Source organism: Crinia signifera, chromosome 3, assembly GCF_055691185.1.
Source record: "Crinia signifera chromosome 3, ASM5569118v1, whole genome shotgun sequence".
NCBI classification, from domain to species: domain Eukaryota; kingdom Metazoa; phylum Chordata; class Amphibia; order Anura; family Myobatrachidae; genus Crinia; species Crinia signifera.
Genome location: NC_139219.1, coordinates 114,800,740 through 114,820,546, shown reverse-complemented (window position 1 = coordinate 114,820,546; position 19,807 = coordinate 114,800,740). Strand labels below are relative to the sequence as shown.

The following is a 19,807-nucleotide window of genomic DNA, read 5'->3' as shown; positions in this document are numbered from 1 at the left end:
CAGGCCATGCTCTCCTTTAGTCACTGCGTGTCTATCTTGCTAGCCCACATTAAAATGTCTTTCCCAAAATGGTGTCACCTCCTCTAGCATCCCTAAGGCAGCTATGTACCTTCTGTCCCTGTCTACCACTGAACCCTGCACCTCAATATAATTAGTACTGGATGTGGAATTAAATTTCTGCAGCATAGCTCTGTGTTTGATGGCCCACCATTTTTGTTATCGCATTATTGTTATATGCATGTCCTGTTTCATACTGCTTTAAAGTACACCTTGTACAAGTTTTCTGTCATTTGTACTTTTTGGGGGACCGGCCCTTTGAGGGTGACCAAACTGCTGATGCGGCCCCCGATGAATTTGAGTTTGACACCCCTGGCCTATAATAAACTTACCATGCATAAGTTAGATGGGGGTGCGGGCATACCTGACTTCCCCTCTTATTCATCCTCTATTCTCTCAAGATATGCGGCAGATTGGATCCTGGGAAAAAGCACGTACACTGACTATGAATTAGACATATTCCATCCCTATTCTTTAAGCGCTCTCCTTCACTCAAAGAGATCTCTACTCCCCCCGGATATACTAAAGCACCCTTTGTTTCATGACACCTACCACTCCTGGGTCAAATTACATAGAAAATTGGGAGGAAATCACTGCGTCGCGCTAGGTCACTATATGGGGCAATCCGTCCTTCCCACCCTCCCTTTCCAACAATCTCTTCCTCCAATGGAAATCAAAAGGACTCAACACAGCGAACCAAGTGTTTGATCCAGGAGGAAACATCCTTACCTTTTCTACCTTAAAATCCACATTCGACCTCCCAAATTCTCATTTCTTAATGTTTCTCCAGACACGCCACTATATTCAGTCACTATCTCTCACACTCCCGATCACCACCAATCCTCCCCACATCTTAGCACTTTTACATAAATGGACAAAACTTCCACACAAACTGAAACACGTATATGACCTACTAACAAAACTTCCAGCAGAATCTTTCTCTTGCATTGACTAATGCCGTCTATATCTTCGCCTGATGTGTTTCTGTCTAAATATGCATCCTCTCTTAAGCTGCTGGGTTCAGCATATTTGCAAGAAGTCCATGTGAAAACTATACATAGGGCTTACATGTCGCAATCCATACGCGCCCACTTTGATCCTACACTTGATGCTACATGCTCCAGATGTGGGAGTACGAGAGCCGACCTCTACCACTGCCTGTGGAACTGTCCAAAAATAAGACGTTTCTGGAATAAGGTATATATGTTTATCAACATTCATTTCAAATTAACCCTTCTACCCTCTCCTAGCGCCAGTCTCTGTCTTATATTTTCTGAGTGGACCTCCATGGCATCAGTCGAACCATTATACCAAATGCTTACTACAGGTACACCACCGATTTTCTGGCAACCGTTGATCCGGAACCTCTTTTAATCCGGACAATTTTGCTCTGTCTGGATTAAAAGAGTTTAACGGACCTCTTTTAATCCAGACAAAACAAATTTGTCCGGATTAAAAGAGGTCCGTTAAACTCTTTTAATCCGGACAGAGCAAAATTGTCCGGATTAAGAGGTCCGTTAAACTCTTTTAATCCGGAACACTTTCTGCGCATGGGCGTAACACGCAATAGGCGCAAGTTTCAGTGAGTACAGCTTCCGCGGACACTGCAGGTGACACAGGAAGCATTATGGCGTCTGAGGTGAAATCAAGTGACACAGCAGGCAGCAGTGGGGGTGATATGTTGTCCAAGGTCCCGGCAAGTACCGTACATCGGCGGAACACACATGAGCAAGTTCCACTGGGTACAGCTTCCAATCACTCTGCAGGTGACACAGCAGGCAGCAGTGGGGGTGATATGTCGTCCAAAGCCCAGGCAAGTACCGCACATGGGCGGAAGAGAAAGCATGCTCAAGTGCCACTGGGTACAGCTTCCAAGCACACTGCAGGTGACTCAGCAGGCAGCAGTGGGGGTGATATGTCGTCCAAAGCCCAGGTAAGTACCGCACATGGGCGGAAGAGACAGCATGTTCAAGTGCCACTGGGTACAGCTTCCAAGCACACGGCAGGTGACACAGCAGGCAGCAGTGGGGGTGATATGTCGTCCAAGGCCCAGGCAAGTACCGCACATGGGCGGAACACACAGCATGAGCAAGTGCCACTGGGTACAGCTTCTAAAAACACTGCAGGTGACACAGCAGGCAGCAGTGGGGGTGATATGGCGGCCAAGGTCCCAGCAAGTACCGCACATGGGCGGAACAGACAGCATGAGCAAGTGCCACTGGGTACAGCTTCCAAAAACACTGCAGGTGACACAGCAGGCAGCAGTGGGGGTCATATGGTGGCCAAGGTCCCAGCAAGTACAGCACATGGGCTGAACACACAGCATGAGCAAGTGCCACTGGGTACAGCTTCCAAGCACACTGCAGGTGACACAGCAAGCAGCAGTGGGGCTGTTTTGGCATCCGCAGACAGTTCAAGTGACAGTAATGCTGCTAGGCCTTCCAAGAACAGTCGTCGTACAGGTATAAAGCGTAAACACAAGTCTATATCGATGCAGGCAAAAGTTGAGATATTACAAAAACTTGACCGTGGTCTGTCAGTGAAGAAGCTGTGTGATACATACAGTCTCGGTTCCTCAACAGTGTATGACATAAAAAAGCAAAGGGAGAAAATATTGCAGTTCTTTGCAGAAAGTGAATCGAAGAAGCAAATGAGCATTCGGAAAACTATGAAAACTGGTAAAAGCACTGAGCTTAATTGAGTGTTGCTGGAATGGTTTCGACAACGTCAGAGTGATGGTGTAGACTTGTCGGGCATCATGGTACAGGAACAAGCTAAGTTGTTTCATAAAGCACTAAACCTTGACTATGAGTGTGATTACAGTGAAGGATGGCTGCATAGGTTTAAGAAACGTCATGGAATTTCGATGCGTAAAGTGTGTGGAGAAAAACGGTCTGCAGACCATGAAGCAGCTGAAGAGTATGTGGTTGAGTTTGCAAAGCTTGTGTCTGACAAAAACCTCACCCCCAGCAAGTTTATAATGCGGATGAAACTGCACTTTATTGGAGATGCACTCCTAGGAAAACTTTATCAATGGAGGATGAAGAAGCCCCCACAGGGTTTAAACAATCTAAGGACAGAGGGGGTTATTCTAGTTCATTCTTTCTGACAAAATCCTTCTTAGATGGACAAAACCATGTGCACTGCGGGTGGGGCAGATGTAACTTGTGCAGAGAGAATTAGATTTGGGTGGGGTTTTTTCTTCAAAGTGAGATCTATATTGCAGTGTAAAATAAAGCAGTCAGTATTTTCCCTGCACAGAAACAAAATAACTCACCCAAATCTAATTCTATCTGCACATGTTACATCTGCCCCCCTGCAGTGCACATGGTTTTGTCCATCTAAGAAGGATTTTGTCAGAAAGAATGAACTAGAATAAACCCCAGAGTTACTGTCTTAGGCTGCTCCAATGCTGCCGGAACTCACCGATGTAAGCCACTAGTGATCGAAAAAAGTAAATGCCCTAGGGCTTTAAAAGGTGTTAAAGTGTATCCTGTAATTTATTGTGCAAATAAAAATGGATGGATTACCACTGAGTTAATGCTAGAGTGGTTTACAAAGTATTTTGTGGCAGAAGCCAGAGCACACTGCACATCTGTAGGCCTACCAGAGGACTGCAAAATTATTCTTATCCTGGATAAGAAGTTCAGCTCACCCTAGTGCTGCGCAAAAATAATGTTTTTACAGCATACTTACCACCAAACTGTACATCGCTTATCCAACCACAAGATCAAGGAATATTGCGCTCTATGAAGGCCAAGTATCGCACACTTTTCATGAAACTCGTGAATTCAGGAAAGCCTATTTAGTTATTTATCAAAGACTTTAACATGAAAGATGTTCTTTGGTTTGTTGCTAGTGCCTGGGAGAATGTAAATTCATTAACACTAAAGAATGGATGGCATAAGTTGTGGCCTGCCATGGTGTTTGAAAACGCACCTGATGAAGATCAAAGTATTGCCTTCACAGGATTTTGTGGAGCAAATTATAAAGAATGTGTTCTTGATTTACTTGAATATGCAAAAAGATGTACAGGTACTGGAACTGCTGCCAACGATCTATCAAGTAGGCTGAACGAAGAAAACCTAGCAGAGTGGATGGAGGTTGACGTTGAAATACCTGTTGTACGTCACTGTACTGACTCTGAAATAATAGATATGGTTTTGAATCCTGAAAAAATCATTGACAGTGATGATGGTGAGAGTGAAGAAGATGTAATTGAAATCCCCACTAGTATTGACAAACTGATTGAGATGACAAGTGAGCTAATCAAAGGACTAGAACAACGTAACTTTGTGACAGCACAAGAACTAATGCATTTTCAATTGATGAAAGAAAAATTGTACAGAGAAAGGTCAAAACTTATGAAACAACCTCAACTTGATATCATGTTTAAGAAGCTATGTAAGAATTTGCCTCAGAGCAGAACCAGTACTCTAGCATATCCAATTCCTTCTACTTCTACAACAGGTCCCTATTCCCCAGGCATCCCAGATGCAACTGTCCCACCTGAAATACTTCAAGTCCAAGATGATGATTAGGTTGGAGGGGGATTTGGACTGTGGGAGGTTTCCAGTAAGTTATACGAGTTGGGCTGTGGAAGGTTTACAGTAAGTGATAAGAGGTGGGCTGTGGAAGGTTTACAGTAAGTGATAAGAGGTGGACTGTGGAAGGTTTAGAGGTGGACTGTGGAAGGTTTAGAGGTGGGCTGTGGAAGGTTTAGAGGTGGGCTGTGGAAGGTTTACAGTAAGTGATAATAGGTGGGCTGTAGAAGGTTTACAGTAAGTGGTAAGAGGTGGGCTGTGGAAGGTTTACAGTAAGTGGTATAAGGTGACCTGTGGAAGGTTTAGAGGTGGGCTGTAGAAGGTTTACAGTAAGTGGTAAGAGGTGGGCTGTGGAAGGTTTAGAGTTGGGCTGTGGAAGGTTTACAGTAAGTGGTAAGAGGTGGGCTGTGGAAGGTTTACAGTAAGTGGTAAGAGGTGGGCTGTGGAAGGTTTAGAGGTGGGCTGTGGAAGGTTTAGAGGTGGGCTGTGGAAGGTTTACAGTAAGTGGTAAGAGGTGGGCTGTGGAAGGTTTAGAGGTGGGCTGTGGAAGGTTTAGAGGTGGGCTGTAGAAGGTTTACAGTAAGTGGTAAGAGGTGGGCTGTGGAAGGTTTAGAGGTGGGCTGTGGAAGGTTTAGAGGTGGGCTGTGGAAGGTTTACAGTAAGTGGTAAGAGGTGGGCTTGTGAAGGTTTAGAGGTGGGCTGTGGAAAGTTTAGAGGTGGGCTGTGGAAGGTTTACAGTAAGTGATAAGAGGTGGGCTGTGGAAGTTTTAGAGTTCAGCTGTGGAGGTACGTACATATGGCGTAGTAAGTGTTTGGCTGCAGGGGGGTTAGTTACTGTCATGCTGTAGGAGGTTTAGAGTACTGTACCTGTAGTGACTTTAATTCATACTGCACTTTGGGCCTTATTCTAGTTCACTCTTTCTGACAAAATCCTTCTTAGATGGACAGAACCATGTGCACTGCAGGTGGGGCAGATGTAACATGTGCATAGAGAATTAGATTTGGGTGAGGTTTTACTTCAATGTGAGATCTATATTGCATTGTAAACATAAAGCAGTCAGTATCTTCACTGCACAGAAACAAAATAACTCACCCAAATCTAATTCTCTATGCACATGTTACATCAGCCCCACCTGGAGTGCACATGGTTCTGTCCATCTAAGAAGGATTTTGTCAGAAAGAGTGAACTAGAATAAGGCCCTTACTTTTAATGTTTGTTCAAAATGTACCCAATACCTGATTTGGTTGTACAGCACGTACTACACTGTAATAAACCGTTTTGCATACTCTACTGTGTTTATTCATTCTTTAATATTATGCTGTTGCATATACTTTACTAATTATTGCTTTAGAAATGTGATGAAGGTGTAAAATCACTAAAAAACTAGTCATCCATAAAACCTTCGATAATCCGGAAAAATCGATAATCCGGAACGGCACTGGAACCGATGATGCCGGAAAATCGGTGGTGTACCTGTATAATGTTTACTGTAGCCAAGAAGCTTATCCTGAAGAACTGGACTGTAAAAACTTCCCCCTCTATGAATCAACTTCATTCCATGATGCTACAGCAATTATACTTCGACAAAAAGAGTAGCCATACTTTTCCCCGAGGCTCGATGCACCAATTTCACAAAAAGTGGGATCCATATCTCACTACCTTAGACCCAGAAGTTAGGGAAAAATTCATGCAAATGTTAGAGATTACGAGTTGGCTATTCTTCCCCATACCTCCGCTCATTGCCCCTCAGCCAGGTTAGACTTTGTAATTTAAGTTACGGCTCATGCCATGAATACACTGGATGCTGCTTGGGGGCAGCTCCCAGCCCGACTCCAGAGACTTATCAGAGACATTCTAGAATGCTGCTGTTAATCATTGTATGCTACAATAAAGGCCATAGATGGGAGACCGGAGATACTGCATGGACACACTATGCCACTCCCCTACCCCCCCTCTCTCCTTCTTTTTCTTTTCTCCCTCTTAAATCGCATACCATTGTATATGCGATACAATGGCATACAATGCCATACAATGTGATGGTATACAATTTAAAATTGTATAACATCGCCTGCCATCGCGTAACATCGCATCGCACACCATCGTATGCTTTATGGTCTGCGATGCGATGCGATGGGCGCCGTGCTAGTACACAAGTACCTATTGCTCTGTATGCTTTGGGGTCTGAAAGGTCCTTACACTGTTTGGACATGAGTATAATCTTGCCTCCATCATGGTTTGAGGACATTCACCAGTGTTCAAACAAGATGTAAACATCTCCAATAACAGTGGAGTGAAAAACTGTGAATATTTTTTTATAAATGTCGATGGGGATGCTGTCCAATCCTGGGGCCTTGCCCCCCCCCCCAGTAGGGCTTTGATCGCCCATACTATGTCCTCCAACCGTATGGGAGCTACCAAGTTATAACTATCTTCCCCGCTAAAGATGGCAGATTTATTTTACTTAGAAATTCTTGAATTTGGAGTTGATTCTATGATGATATTGATTCATATTGTTTACAAAAATAGTCCCTAAATACTGTACCTATATCCCCCGTCTTATACTGCATCACCCCATCTTTGTCTAGAATCTTATGAATGGAATTTATAGGTTTATTTACATGGGTCAAGTATGCTAAGTAACTACCTGATTTATCAGAGTTCGCATATAAACGCTGTTATATTTCATACTCTTTGTGTTTTCAGTTTTTATATAATCAAGCCACTTTTCTCTGTCATTCTCCCAGACTTTTTTTTGGATCTGTGGTATTATCATTCAGATATTTCGCTTCACATTCATTGCATGTTCTTTCAAGATCCTATATTTTCTGCCTACTTGCCCTTCTAATTTCTCCCGTTCTATTTTTAAGTGTACCTCTTATGTATGCCTTAAAGGCATCCCAAGTTATAGTCTCTGAAGCAGATCCCTTATTTATGAGCCAAAACTCACTCCATTGTTCTGTCAACCTGCCAATGGGCACATATGTTTGTTAACCATGAGGCATCAAACTTCCAAAACTGGCATCCCCTATCAATGGATTCTGATAGCTCTATTACCAATGGGGAGTAGTCTGAGATACCCCTGGTCTTGTAACTCACTTCTAATACATGAGGCAGTAATTCTCTGGATATCAAAAACATATATTTTCTGGAGAAGGTAACATATGATGCAGCAAAACATGAGATTTGTATTAGGTCTGGATTTTTTTTCCTCCATGGGTCTACCCATCCCATGTCCCCAAAAAAATTACCAAAGCTCTTGGAGCTGCTATCATTACCACTCTATCTAACTGGGAGTCTATCACGTTGTTAAAATCTCCCAAACATCCTACTGGCACATCCGGCGAAATTGAAAAAAAAACAGCAGCCTTCACCAGAATATCAAAAGAAAATGGAAGAGGGATATAAACAGCAAGTAGTTGTATATGTCTAATATTGATAACACAGTCTAAAAAAATATTTCGACCTCCTGGGTCAATTTTTAGCCTTTTACATACAAACGCTACTGTTTTTTTGTGTAAAGTACAGAGATACCTCATGCTGAGGATGTAAAGGGAGCATGGTATACATTGCCCACCCAGGCTCTTTAGAGTGTTTGTAACTTTACTCCGATCAGGTGAGTTTCAGTTAAACATACTATATCGGCAATGCTTTGTCTAAGTTGGCGTATAACTAATAAACTTTTTATTTTATCGTTCATACCCTGGTATTACATGTTAATATACAAACCATTCATTTTATAAGATAGCTATTTCTAGTGTACACCATGCTCCCCTCGTTACACCCACAGGTAACAACGTGTTAATTATCGCTTCCTCTCTGTCCTCTTCAAAATATTTACACACATTACACAACATTTACTCCCCTCACCCTGGGCATACTTAATACTGGACCAGGTTGGTTAGTTGGTTAGCACAGGGAGGCAGTTATAACCCCCCCCCCCCCACACACACACACACACACCACTCCTTTAGCAATTGGCTATAATTCTTCTACTTAACCCCACTCCCACTTCCTTAGTAGTGAAGAGAGGATACTTATGCGACATCAGCATTAATCATATACTATACAAATAACATTCTGGTATACTTAAAGTGGAGGTCCCCTGGTCATCTCCCTTTTACAGGAGTATTAACCCAGCGACCACTTAGGAAAACAATTGCGTTTTCCCCATACATATCCAAGATGATAATCACAGATAATATACTTTAAGAAGCCAGCTAACATTTGCTGGTGCCCTTCTTTCTAACCATTCTCAGGCTTCTTTTGGAGTTTGGAAAAATAGAGATTCACCATCAAAAATAATCTTGAGTTTTGCAGGAACAGCATGAAATATTTTTAGTCGAGATCTCTCAGACGCCTTTTAATATCTGCATGTTTGATCCTACTTTTATGGACCTCTAATGAGAAGTCTGGAAAGGCAGATATTCCGTCCCTTTATTACCCAATGGGACTTTTGCCGTGACAAGTGCAGAACTACGTCCCTGTCCTGATAGGTAAGCATTTTCAGAATCATAGTACGTTGTGGAGGTGGGGACCGAGTGGAGCTGAAACTCTGTGCGCCCTTTCGACCACAAATTGCCCAGAGAATGATGCACTATTATAATGATCACTTACAGTATTAATTGTTCCACAAATTTAGAAGCATCACTCTCTTCCACTCTCTCCGAGAGCCCCACGAGTCTTATGTTATTATGGCGTAACCTGCCTTCAACATCCGATAGCTTGTACTTGATCTCTCGAATCTTGCCTGCCATCTCATCAACAGACCGCAGCAATTTATTATTAGAATCTTCGGTACTTGTTTCCTAGCATGGCGCCCGTCATAGTTGATTGCATACCTTAAGATAAGGTATGCGATGGACGCGACCGACGCGATTTCAGGGCTATTTTTAACCTTTTCCCCGACAATTAAAAAATTGCGACGCGATTGGACGCGATTTTACATAGTGAGCAATGATAAATGGGCCAATGGACCCGATTTTTCGTTGTATACCCACCCTTATGGGTATTTAACATGACGAATGCCCCCCCCCCCATTGTTAATGCCCGAATGCCCCACCATTGTTAATGCCACCCCACGATCAAAGCCAATCCGAAGCGTGGCGAGCCCGAGAGGGGCGGCGGTAAGCGTCCTCCGACCTTTTCATACCCCCACTATCCACGTTGGCGTGGAGTTGATTTTATATAGTATGGAGAGCGCAGCGAGCCACCAAGCCCGAAGTGTGGCGAGCGCAGCGAGGTGATGCGTAATACCTGCTAAGTAATGCGCGGCCCCTCGCGGGGCTCGCCACACTACATATAATCATCTCCACGCCGTAGTGGGGGTACTGTATGAAAAGGTCGGAGGACGCGTACCGCCGCCCCTCGCGAGCTCGCTGCGCTCACCATGCTTCGGGTTGGTGTTGATCGTGGGGTGGCATTAACAATGGGGGGGGGGAGGCATTTGACCCATCAGTGTTGAGAAACAATAACAATTGGGTTCTGGGGGCCATTTAACATTGGGGCCAATGTAAAATCGGGTCTCAGGGACCATTTTACATTAATTCTAATGTAAAAATCGCGTCGATCTCATCGCATGCGATTTGGTTGCATGCGATGCGATCAACGCGATTTCAGGGGTCCCGATGGATAAAATCTTTATCGCTGGCGCCGTGCTAGGAAACAAGTACTGAATCTTCTTTTTTTTTTTTAAATCTTTTTATTCGATTTTTATGCCAAACATACAAAAGAAACATTGTAATATACATAATGATGTTGTTGACAATCTTCTACTCCAATGTCAGTAGTCAGGGTTTATATAATTATTATTATATTAACATTATGGAGTGGGCTTTATCATTCAAATGTTTTCACCTGAACATACAGTGAATTCTTTAAAACATACATTATATACAATTCTCATTTAACAACCTGACATACGAAGACAAACAAATATACGAAAAAGACAAAGGTTAAAAGGGAAGGGATAGTAGGATTAAATTTTGAAGGCCAGGAGTCAGGGAAAGTGGGATAGGGGGGGGGTGAAGATGGGGGGGGGGGGGGGGGGGGATTAGGGCAGGTGTTGAAAAATCCAGGGCAAGAGCCAGTGTATTATTAATTCTATATATATGTCATTCATGTCACATTAACTACTATCTTAACACATCACTAAGACATCTGTACCTCTAAGTTTGCTGATATTTGTAGTTTTGTGGCTTCGTCTAAAGTGTTAATATACGGTGACCTTTTTAAATAAAACTTAACAACACCTTTATGCAAGTCTAATTTAGCGTACTTCCGTTCAAAAAATAGTAGCTGGGTGACTTTTTGTTTGAGGGTGGATAGTTGAGGTGCGGCCTTTTTTGTCCAAAAAGTTAAAATACATTTCCTTGCCAGGGTTACAATCAGATATAGGAGCGATAACGTTAGACCTCTGAGTTCTTCAGTGTTCCAGTTTTGAAAGTTAAGTCCCATACATGCCAACGGGTCAGGTTTGAAGTTCGTTGCAAAAGATTTCATTAATGAACAAGACCGTTTTGCACCAGAATCGCTTTACTTTATGACAGTCCCACATGCAGTGTGGGAAATTAGCAACGGCCACTCTGCATTTAATACACTGTCCTGTCTCTTCTGGTACCATGTGGCGGCGTTGATGCTGTGTTATGTATGCACGGTGAAGGGTCCGAAAGGAGACTTCCTGTAGATATGCGGATTTTAAGGTTTTCATGGCTTTCTCATTTGCCTGCATAAGCGTTGTCGTGTTAATGTCTGACTCCAAGTCCACTCTCCATCTATCTCTTAATGTTAACCATAATGATTCACTGTCAAATCTATTATCAATAAGTAAGTGATAAAGACATTTCAATTTGTAAACATTAGTCTCTATATAATAAAATAATGTATCTATTGATTTTACTTGTGAAAGCGTAATCTTTGAGGGAAGCATATTGGTGTGGAGCTTACATGCGGAGAGGAAATGTCTCACCTGAAAATACATGAAGAGGTGAGTTTTAGGCAGATCGTATTTTCTTGACAGTTCAGCGAAGGGATATATATTTCCACCTGGGTCATAAATTTTGTTTGAGGTGTCTAGTCCTTTTTCCTTCCAAGTATTGAAGCGGCTATTAGTGGTTGATGGTAAGAACGAGGGGTTACCCCATAGCGAGATATATCTGGTAGCTCTGGGATTTTCGCCACAGATCTTGTTAATTCGTATCCATGCCGCAAATGTATCTTTAAACAATATATGTTGTAAGATCCAAGAGGGTATATCTCGCCTATTGGCTTGCAAGAGTGCCCCTGGTGAGTAAGGAGAGAATATATCTTGTTCTAGTATATAGTTTGTATAGGTGGATCTGTTTAGTATCCAATCTCCAATATATCTAAAAGATATAGCTAGGGCATACATTTGTGTATCCGGGTATTCTATCCCTCCCTTTGCTTTCGAAAGTTTGGTACTTATGTAGTATCTGGGCTGCCGATTTTTTGATTGTATGCCTTAAGTTAAGGCATACAATCAGATGCGATGCGATGCGATATCGCATCGCATGCGACCATCGGATGCGATGACCCGATTTTTCCATAGGAATCATTGTTAAAATGGACTGAGTCCATTTTAACATGGAATTCAATGGGAAAAAGGGGTCCTTTTCATACCCCTACTATCCAAGTGGGCATGGAGTTGGATATAAACCTGTGGCGAGCGTAGCGAGCCACCAAGCCCGAAGTGTGGCGAGCGGACGGTATTCTGTGTCCCCTCGCGGGGCTCGCTACGCTCGCCACGCTTCGGGCTCGGTGGCTCGCTGCGCTCGCCACAGGTTTATATCCAACTCCATGCCCACTTGGATAGTAGGGGTATGAAAAGGACCCCTTTTTCCCATTGAATTCCATGTTAAAATGGACTCAGTCCATTTTAACATTGATTCCTATGGAAAAATCGGGTCATCGCATCGCATCGCATCCGATGGTCGCATGCGATGCGATGCGATGTACCCGATTTAGAAATCGGCAGCCCAGATACTACATAAGTACCGAAAGTTTTAATTTATCTTTAGCAATTCTTGGTCTCTTGTTTTTCCATAGAAATCTATTAAAAGCTGACTCTAATTTACTAATCTCTGTATTTCGGATTGTTATTGGGAGCATTTGCATGCGATATAGTAATTTAGGGAATACTATGGATCTAATAATTGCCATCCGACCCAGTAGCGAGACAGGGAGGTCTATCCACGCATCTAGCTTGGTTATCATTTGCGTTATTATTGGTAAGAAGTTGAGTGCATACAGCTGGGAGAGATCATTGCATATGTATACCCCCAGATATTTAAAATGCGCTTGTGTTATTGGGAATGGGATATCTATTGATTTTAATATTTCTATATCACAGTGTCCAAGTGGCATCAATTCGGATTTCGTCAGGTTTACCTTAAATCCTGATATTTTCCCGAAGGACTCTATGAGGTGTAAGAGGGCCGGGATAGTGTTTTCTGGTTTGGAAATAAATATCAAGGCATCATCGGCGAATAATGCAATCTTTAGTTCCTCCTTTTTTATTTTTATACCTTGTATTAATGGTGATGTTCTAATGGCCTCTGCCAGTGGCTCGATTGCAGTTGCAAAAAGGAGTGGGGATAAAGGACACCCCTGCCTGGTTCCCCTTTGCAGCCGGAATGGAGCAGAGATAAGACCATTACATGCAATGGATGACTTTGGGTTTGAGTACAAGGTGCGCACTATATTGGTAAAGTCCTGTGGGAAGCCAAACCTCTCTAATGTTTTGAACAGATGGGGCCATAGCACCAAATCAAATGCCTTTTCGGCATCCAAGGCCAAGACCAAGTTATTGACCCCATCTGTTCTGGAGTAGGCATGTGATTTTTGAATGGCTGCCAAGACTCTCCTCACATTAGTAGTCGAATGTCGGCCAGCAATAAAACCCGTCTGATCGGAATTAATTATTTGTGGCATCACAGGTTTTAATCTTTCTGCTATAATTTTTGTGAACACCTTGTACTCAACATTCAGCAAGGAGATGGGACGATATGACCCTGCCAATTTAAGATCTCGCCCTGCCTTAGGGATGACTTTAATCAAGGCGTCAGAGAAATATTCAGGAAGTTTTCTAAAGGTGGCTACTAATGAGTCCACTATATGTGGGGCCATAACTTTGAAGAACTCGTTCGAATAGCCATCCGGCCCAGGGGCCTTGGCCAATTTCAGACGACCAATGGCCCAATTCACTTCATCTTTAGTAATGGGATTACCAAGAGAGGTTAAGTATTGTTCTGGGACTTGTGGGAGCCTGAGTGTATCCCAGTAGGATGATGGTGTATTCGGGGCAGAGTGCTCTTCTTCTTCCCCTCCACCAGCAGTCTGCATGGTGTTCGGAGCCGAGTATAATTCTAGGTAATATTTCCTCAAGATCTGAGTAATTTCCAGATCTGAGGTCGTTAGGGTATCATCCTCTTTCAAGAGAGGTAAAACTGATATTCGGGGTTTAGATCCATTCAGTAAATTTGTAAGCATTTTCCCCACCTTGTTACCATATTTAAAAAACTTTGAATTTATGTTGAAAAGATACTTATCCCCCATCAGTTGTATATATTCATTAAAACATGTTTGTGCCATTGATATGTTTCCCTATTTGAGGATGTAGGGTTATGTTTAAATCTCTGAAAGGCGTCAGTAAGTCTAGCTTGTAATTCGATATATTTTACCATTTTGCTTTTTTTTTTAGTTTGGTCACATATGCAATGATCTCCCCTCTCAACACCATTTTGGCTGTTTGCCAAAAAATATTTGGATTATTTTGCTCATATTCAGCATTCTCAGTTTTAAAATGTTTCCAGACCGTGGACAGATGATCTTTCAACTCTCCCGACTGCGCTAGGTTTGATGGAAATCTCCACATGGGTTTTGTGTCAGCAGGGGTTTTAAATGTCAATGTAATATAAATTAGCCCATGATCTGATAATGTGGGGGGACAAATGGTTGGTGAGGTGACTGCCGAGAATAATGGTTCTGCCACTAACACATAGTCGATTCTCGACCAAGAGTTATAAGTCAGGGATAGACACGTAAAGTCTTTTTCTGTCGGATTGTGTGCCCTCCATACATCTATCAGGTTAAGTTCTTTAGTAAGATATGGAACTCCTATTTTAGGCAGGGGGGTTACTTTTCTGGGGGGGGGGGGGAGATCTATCCAGCATTTGAGATGAGATTAAGTTTAAGTCCCCGCATATTATTAGTTTAACTGGATCGAATGTATGCAATTTAGCTAACAAGTTAGTGAAGAAGCTTTTCTTATACTGAGTAGGGGCATATATGTTACATATGACTAGTTCTCTTCCCTCAAGTTTGATATTCAACAATAGATATCTCCCTCCTGGATCTGAAATTGTTGACACAACCTGGATATCGATATTTTTTCTCGCCATAGTAACCACTCCACATGACTTAGAATTCAAAGTAGCAGAACCCAATACCACCCAGCCTAGCATTTGCAACTTTTTGACCTCCGGCGCTAAAAGGTGAGTCTCCTGTAAGCACACAAGCTCCACACCATGCTTATTTAAGTACGTAAGGAGTTTTCTACTTTTTGCTGGTGTATGGATCCCTCTAATATTTAACGAGCCCAATTTATATGACATATCTAAGATATAGTAGTATTATAGGACACCTGCTTTTTGCCCGCAAGGGAATAGGAAGGGATAGGGCAGTACATGACAGGAAGAGACAAGACAAACACATAACAAAAAACATAAAGAAATGTAGAGCAACTACTTTAAGTCATAACCTAAACTTCCGTTTATGATGTCTCCTGCTCTATTCAAGCCTAGAGCAGGAGCAGCTCAAATATGGCAGAATGAGAATCGGCATAGCTCCCTCTGCACACGTCCATCCCATTTATATCATTTTATAATTTAACTATATGTCTGCGTACCATATTATACCTCTGTTTAACCTAAACTTACAATCTTAATTGCTTATTTCTATCGCAGTATAAACTTCTAGATTTTAGATATGTATAACTATCATGGTAAAACATTTCACTCAAGAATTTAGTATAAAAAAGATACTCATTCTAAGTGTAGCGTCAGTCCTGAATTTAGTCACAGTATGCAACCAGGAATCCGCTGGGCCAAGAAAGTGAGTTCCATTTTCCCCCTTTTTTTTTTTCAGGGATCATTTTGCATCACCCATCCGAGATATCGGCAATGTCTCCTTCCTCTCGCCTTGGTGACATCTTCATCACAAATTTAGTGGCTTCATCTGGGGATTCAAAGTCTCTAAATGAGGATCCAGAGAAAACCCTTAGTCTTGCTGGATAAATAAGGAAAAATTTGCGGTTTTCCTTGGCCAGGGTTGTACATACTGGGGCAAAAGCGCGTCTGGCTTGTGATAGCTCAATTGAAAAGTCTTGAAATATCCTCAAGACATGTGTCTCCCATGTAATGGGGTTTTTCTTGCGTGACGCTATCCAAATAGCCTGTCTGTGCAGGAAATTTAGCACCTTAAATATGACAACTCTTGGTCTAGCTTTCTCCTGTGAGGTTAAAGGTCCCAATCTGTGAACACGCTCCAGTACCATGTCTGCACATTGCTGAGTTATTTGTAACAATGCCGGCAGCGTGTTTTTTAATAAAGAACTCTAGCTGAGGTCCTTTTATACTTTCTGGTATTCCTGTTATTCTCAAGTTATTCCGGCGTGCCCTGTTTTCTGCGTTTTCTAATCCGTCTTTCAGACGTTTATTATCCAGCTCAAGAGCTCTTACAGCACTTTGCAGAGAATTTATGTCATCTGAGTTAGCCCCTATCCGGGTCTCTGCTTGTGTGATGCGCCCGGTTAGTTTAGCTATTTCTTCCGTGATGGCGCTAACTGCCTTTTGTAGTAGGGGCTGCATCGTGTTATTTATCGCTGTGGTTATGTCGTTATATGACAGAGGTGCCGCATCCATCCCAGCCCCTATTTCTGTGGGGTCTGCAGTGTTTCCCATTATAGGCTTTGTGTGTGCTGGCGTACCTTGCAGGGCGTCGTCAGCAGGCGCCATGTTTTGTTCCCCCTTCCTTTTCTCCTGCCGTTGTGGCTGCGGCTGAGACGGCGGTTTGGAGGTCGCGCTTTGGCCCCGATTCTTGTCCATTGCTTCCTGGACTCTTCTAGGGGACCGGGATCTCGATCTCTTGTCTGCAGACAGGGTTGCCGGTATGTGGGATCAGCGCGGTCAGCGGAGCTCTGAAGGAGGTTGCTCACTCCTTCATGCCGGAAGCGGAAGTCAAGTACTGAATCTTCTAATATGGAGACGTGGATCTCAGCCTTCTTTATCCTATCCTTTATGGATTTTACTTCTTGCTTGATCTGTACTATGTCAGTCTGCACATCACTTATTTTTTCCAGCAAGCGTGCCTCGCTGTTACTAATGGCATCCAATATCCGCTGCAGAGTTATATTTGGGGTGGCAGCAGGGTTTGTCCCTTTTGCAGGGGTGGTTTTTGGGGTAGTAAGGGTGGATTTGAGATGTATTGCCTGCCTGGGATTTGGCATATTTTTCCAGGCGTGTAGCCGCCGCTGTATTACCGGATTTACCCATGCTGGCAGACAGTTATTTTCCGCAGATTTTCACCAGTTCACTAGTTTGAACAATATATTGCGCCCAGCAAGGTGGGTTGAACCCCCAGGTTCTCCTGGATACACCCAAGTTTTAAATGCTGAGCTTAATCCTTTGTGGGAAAGTACTTCATTAGCCTAAATGCGTCCACAAACTATGCTTGCACCTGCAAACTTTTGCAGACTGAATGCTGTGGCACTCAAAACTATCAGTTTTAAAATGCTTCTTTTCTTTATAACAGTGCTACTCACATGTCCCACCAACTCAGCACTGCTTTCGTCTTGTTATCCCTGTTTGTTTGTGGCCTCATTAGTCACCACCTTCTAGTACCAGTGGGCTTATATGGGCTCTTGGTGTCTGCTCCCCTCTAGGAGCCTTAGCACATGCTTGCCGGGTGGTCTGTGCTCTTTGCTTGTCTGCCAATTCCTTCTCCCCAGCATCCAGCAGCACACACACAGCAGCGCCGTCTTGTCACAGGCAACCAGAATACAATTGCCATCCACTCACTGACAGCTGGCCATCACACAAAGCGGTGCTGAAGAAGCCGCCGTCCCACTGCAGGAGACCGCACACAAGCCTTCGCCACCGGCGTCCAACAGCCTGTGCACGCCGGAGACCACGCGCCCGCCAGCAGGTATGCTCGCCGGTGCTAAGCAGCTCTACTTCGGATACAGCCAGAAGGAGCTACTACCACGCTCACCTCACTCCCGCTCAGCCGTGGCCCCGCCTTGTGTCTGTTCATTTTTTTTTAACTTAAAACTACAGTGCTGCATGGCGATTGTCTCAAGCTAGGTTGAAATTATCTACATTCAACTCAGTCTTTTTATCCTTACAGTTCAACATCAGTACCTGTGCCCCATTGATACAAAATGCCTTGCTTGGTCAAGCGGAGGGCTTTGTTTGATATTAGACATGGGGGGTTTACAATTCTATCATATCAGGACTTGTGTGATAAATTTCCTCATTTAATTATTCCTTTGTTTACATATTATCGACTATGTAGTTATGCTTTTAATGTAGTCTCGGAATTGTCAGAGAGGGACAGGAAAGGGGGTAACGATAAAACAAGCAACCAATAATGTCTGCTTTACTTCTATGCCATATTTACATATCAAATGACAGATCTAACTTGATTCATTACAATTTGGAATGATATAAAGGACGGGTTTGGATCATTGGGTAAGACAGCATGATGGTCGACAAGAATTAGGTCGACATGACTAAGTCAAAATGATTGTAGGTCGACAGGGTCGTTAGGTCGACACACTCGTTAGGTCGACCTGGGGAAGGCCGACAGTCAAAATGTCGACATGAGGTTTTCACATTTTATTGGTCCTGAACTTCTACACAGTCAACATGGACACTGAACCGTAGCACCACGTTCCCTCGCATGGCTCGCTGTGCTCGCCATGCTTCGGGCAGGGTGCCTTGCTACGCTCAGCACACTATTTTATTCTCCCACCACACCTTAGTGAATGGTAGGGCATGTCAGCTCAAAAAATGTGAACAATCCCATTTCGACCTTTGACTTTCGACCTTCCTCATGTCGACCTCAGCCTTGTGTCGACCTAATGACCATGTTAACTTACGGTCATGTTGACCTTAATACATGTCAACCTAAACACATGTCGCCCTAATGGTGTCGGCCATCATGCTGTAGACCTAGTGACCATAACCCAAATGGACGACTGATCTTCCAGCCATTCCCTTAACCACTATTCTTTCAGTTTCCACTATTAATACACATGTGGTTACATAGGGCGTATTGCACTCCAAGAAGGAGAATGTTAATTGGTAATTCTGATCATTCTAACTGTTTCAAATGTGCGGTGACATAAGCTGATTTACTACATTGTATGTGGAACTGTCCTAAAGTCTATAGATTTTGGTTTAATGTCAGCCACTATATTGAGATTACATATAATATTATCATTACTCCCACTCAAGAGTGTGTCTAGTGTGACCTATATAAGCCACATGACATACGGAGACACTCCCTTTGGGCTACAGATTGTTTTTCTCTAAATTATCAGCTGCAACCCGAAATACAATTCTGTCCCAGTGGATTTTTACGGAAGTCCCGTGATTAGCACTGTTTCTACCTAGAGTATCATTTTAATTTCATATGGGTTGGCTTGAAATGTCTCGAAAGTTTCTTTTAATATATGGCTGCCATATGTTGTTTCCTTCCCCTGTCTACAAAAAATGATTTGAGAGCAGCTCATTGACATCCTAGTATAACTCGGAACTCCTTATAAAAAGTTCACCCTCCTTTTAACACTAATCACTTGTTTTTTATTCAGATATATATCAAGTGTTCCCTATATACTTAATACTCAATAATAATCATTGCTACGATAATGGGTTATATGATTTGTTTATCCACTATCTTTGAAAACTCATGCAGTTCCTCTTCCCTGCCTGGGGAGTCGCTGTCTGCTGTAGTGCTTCTAGCATAGTGGGGTCTGTATATCAGCACTGATATGCAAACCAGATCTTTGCTGGAAAAACCACAGCAGACAGCGACACCCCAGGCAGGGATGAGGAACTGCATGAGTTTTCAAAGATAGCGGGTGCTAGAATGAACAATATATATATATAGATATAGATATATATAATAA

General features: G+C 42.9%; 1 protein-coding gene across 1 annotated transcript in view; it reads left to right on the top strand.

The window, feature by feature from the left end:
* The window catches only part of LYST (lysosomal trafficking regulator), a 574,932-nt gene that overhangs the window by 250,764 nt on the left and 304,361 nt on the right, over positions 1–19,807 (top strand). The gene's annotated exons all lie outside the window — the stretch shown is intronic.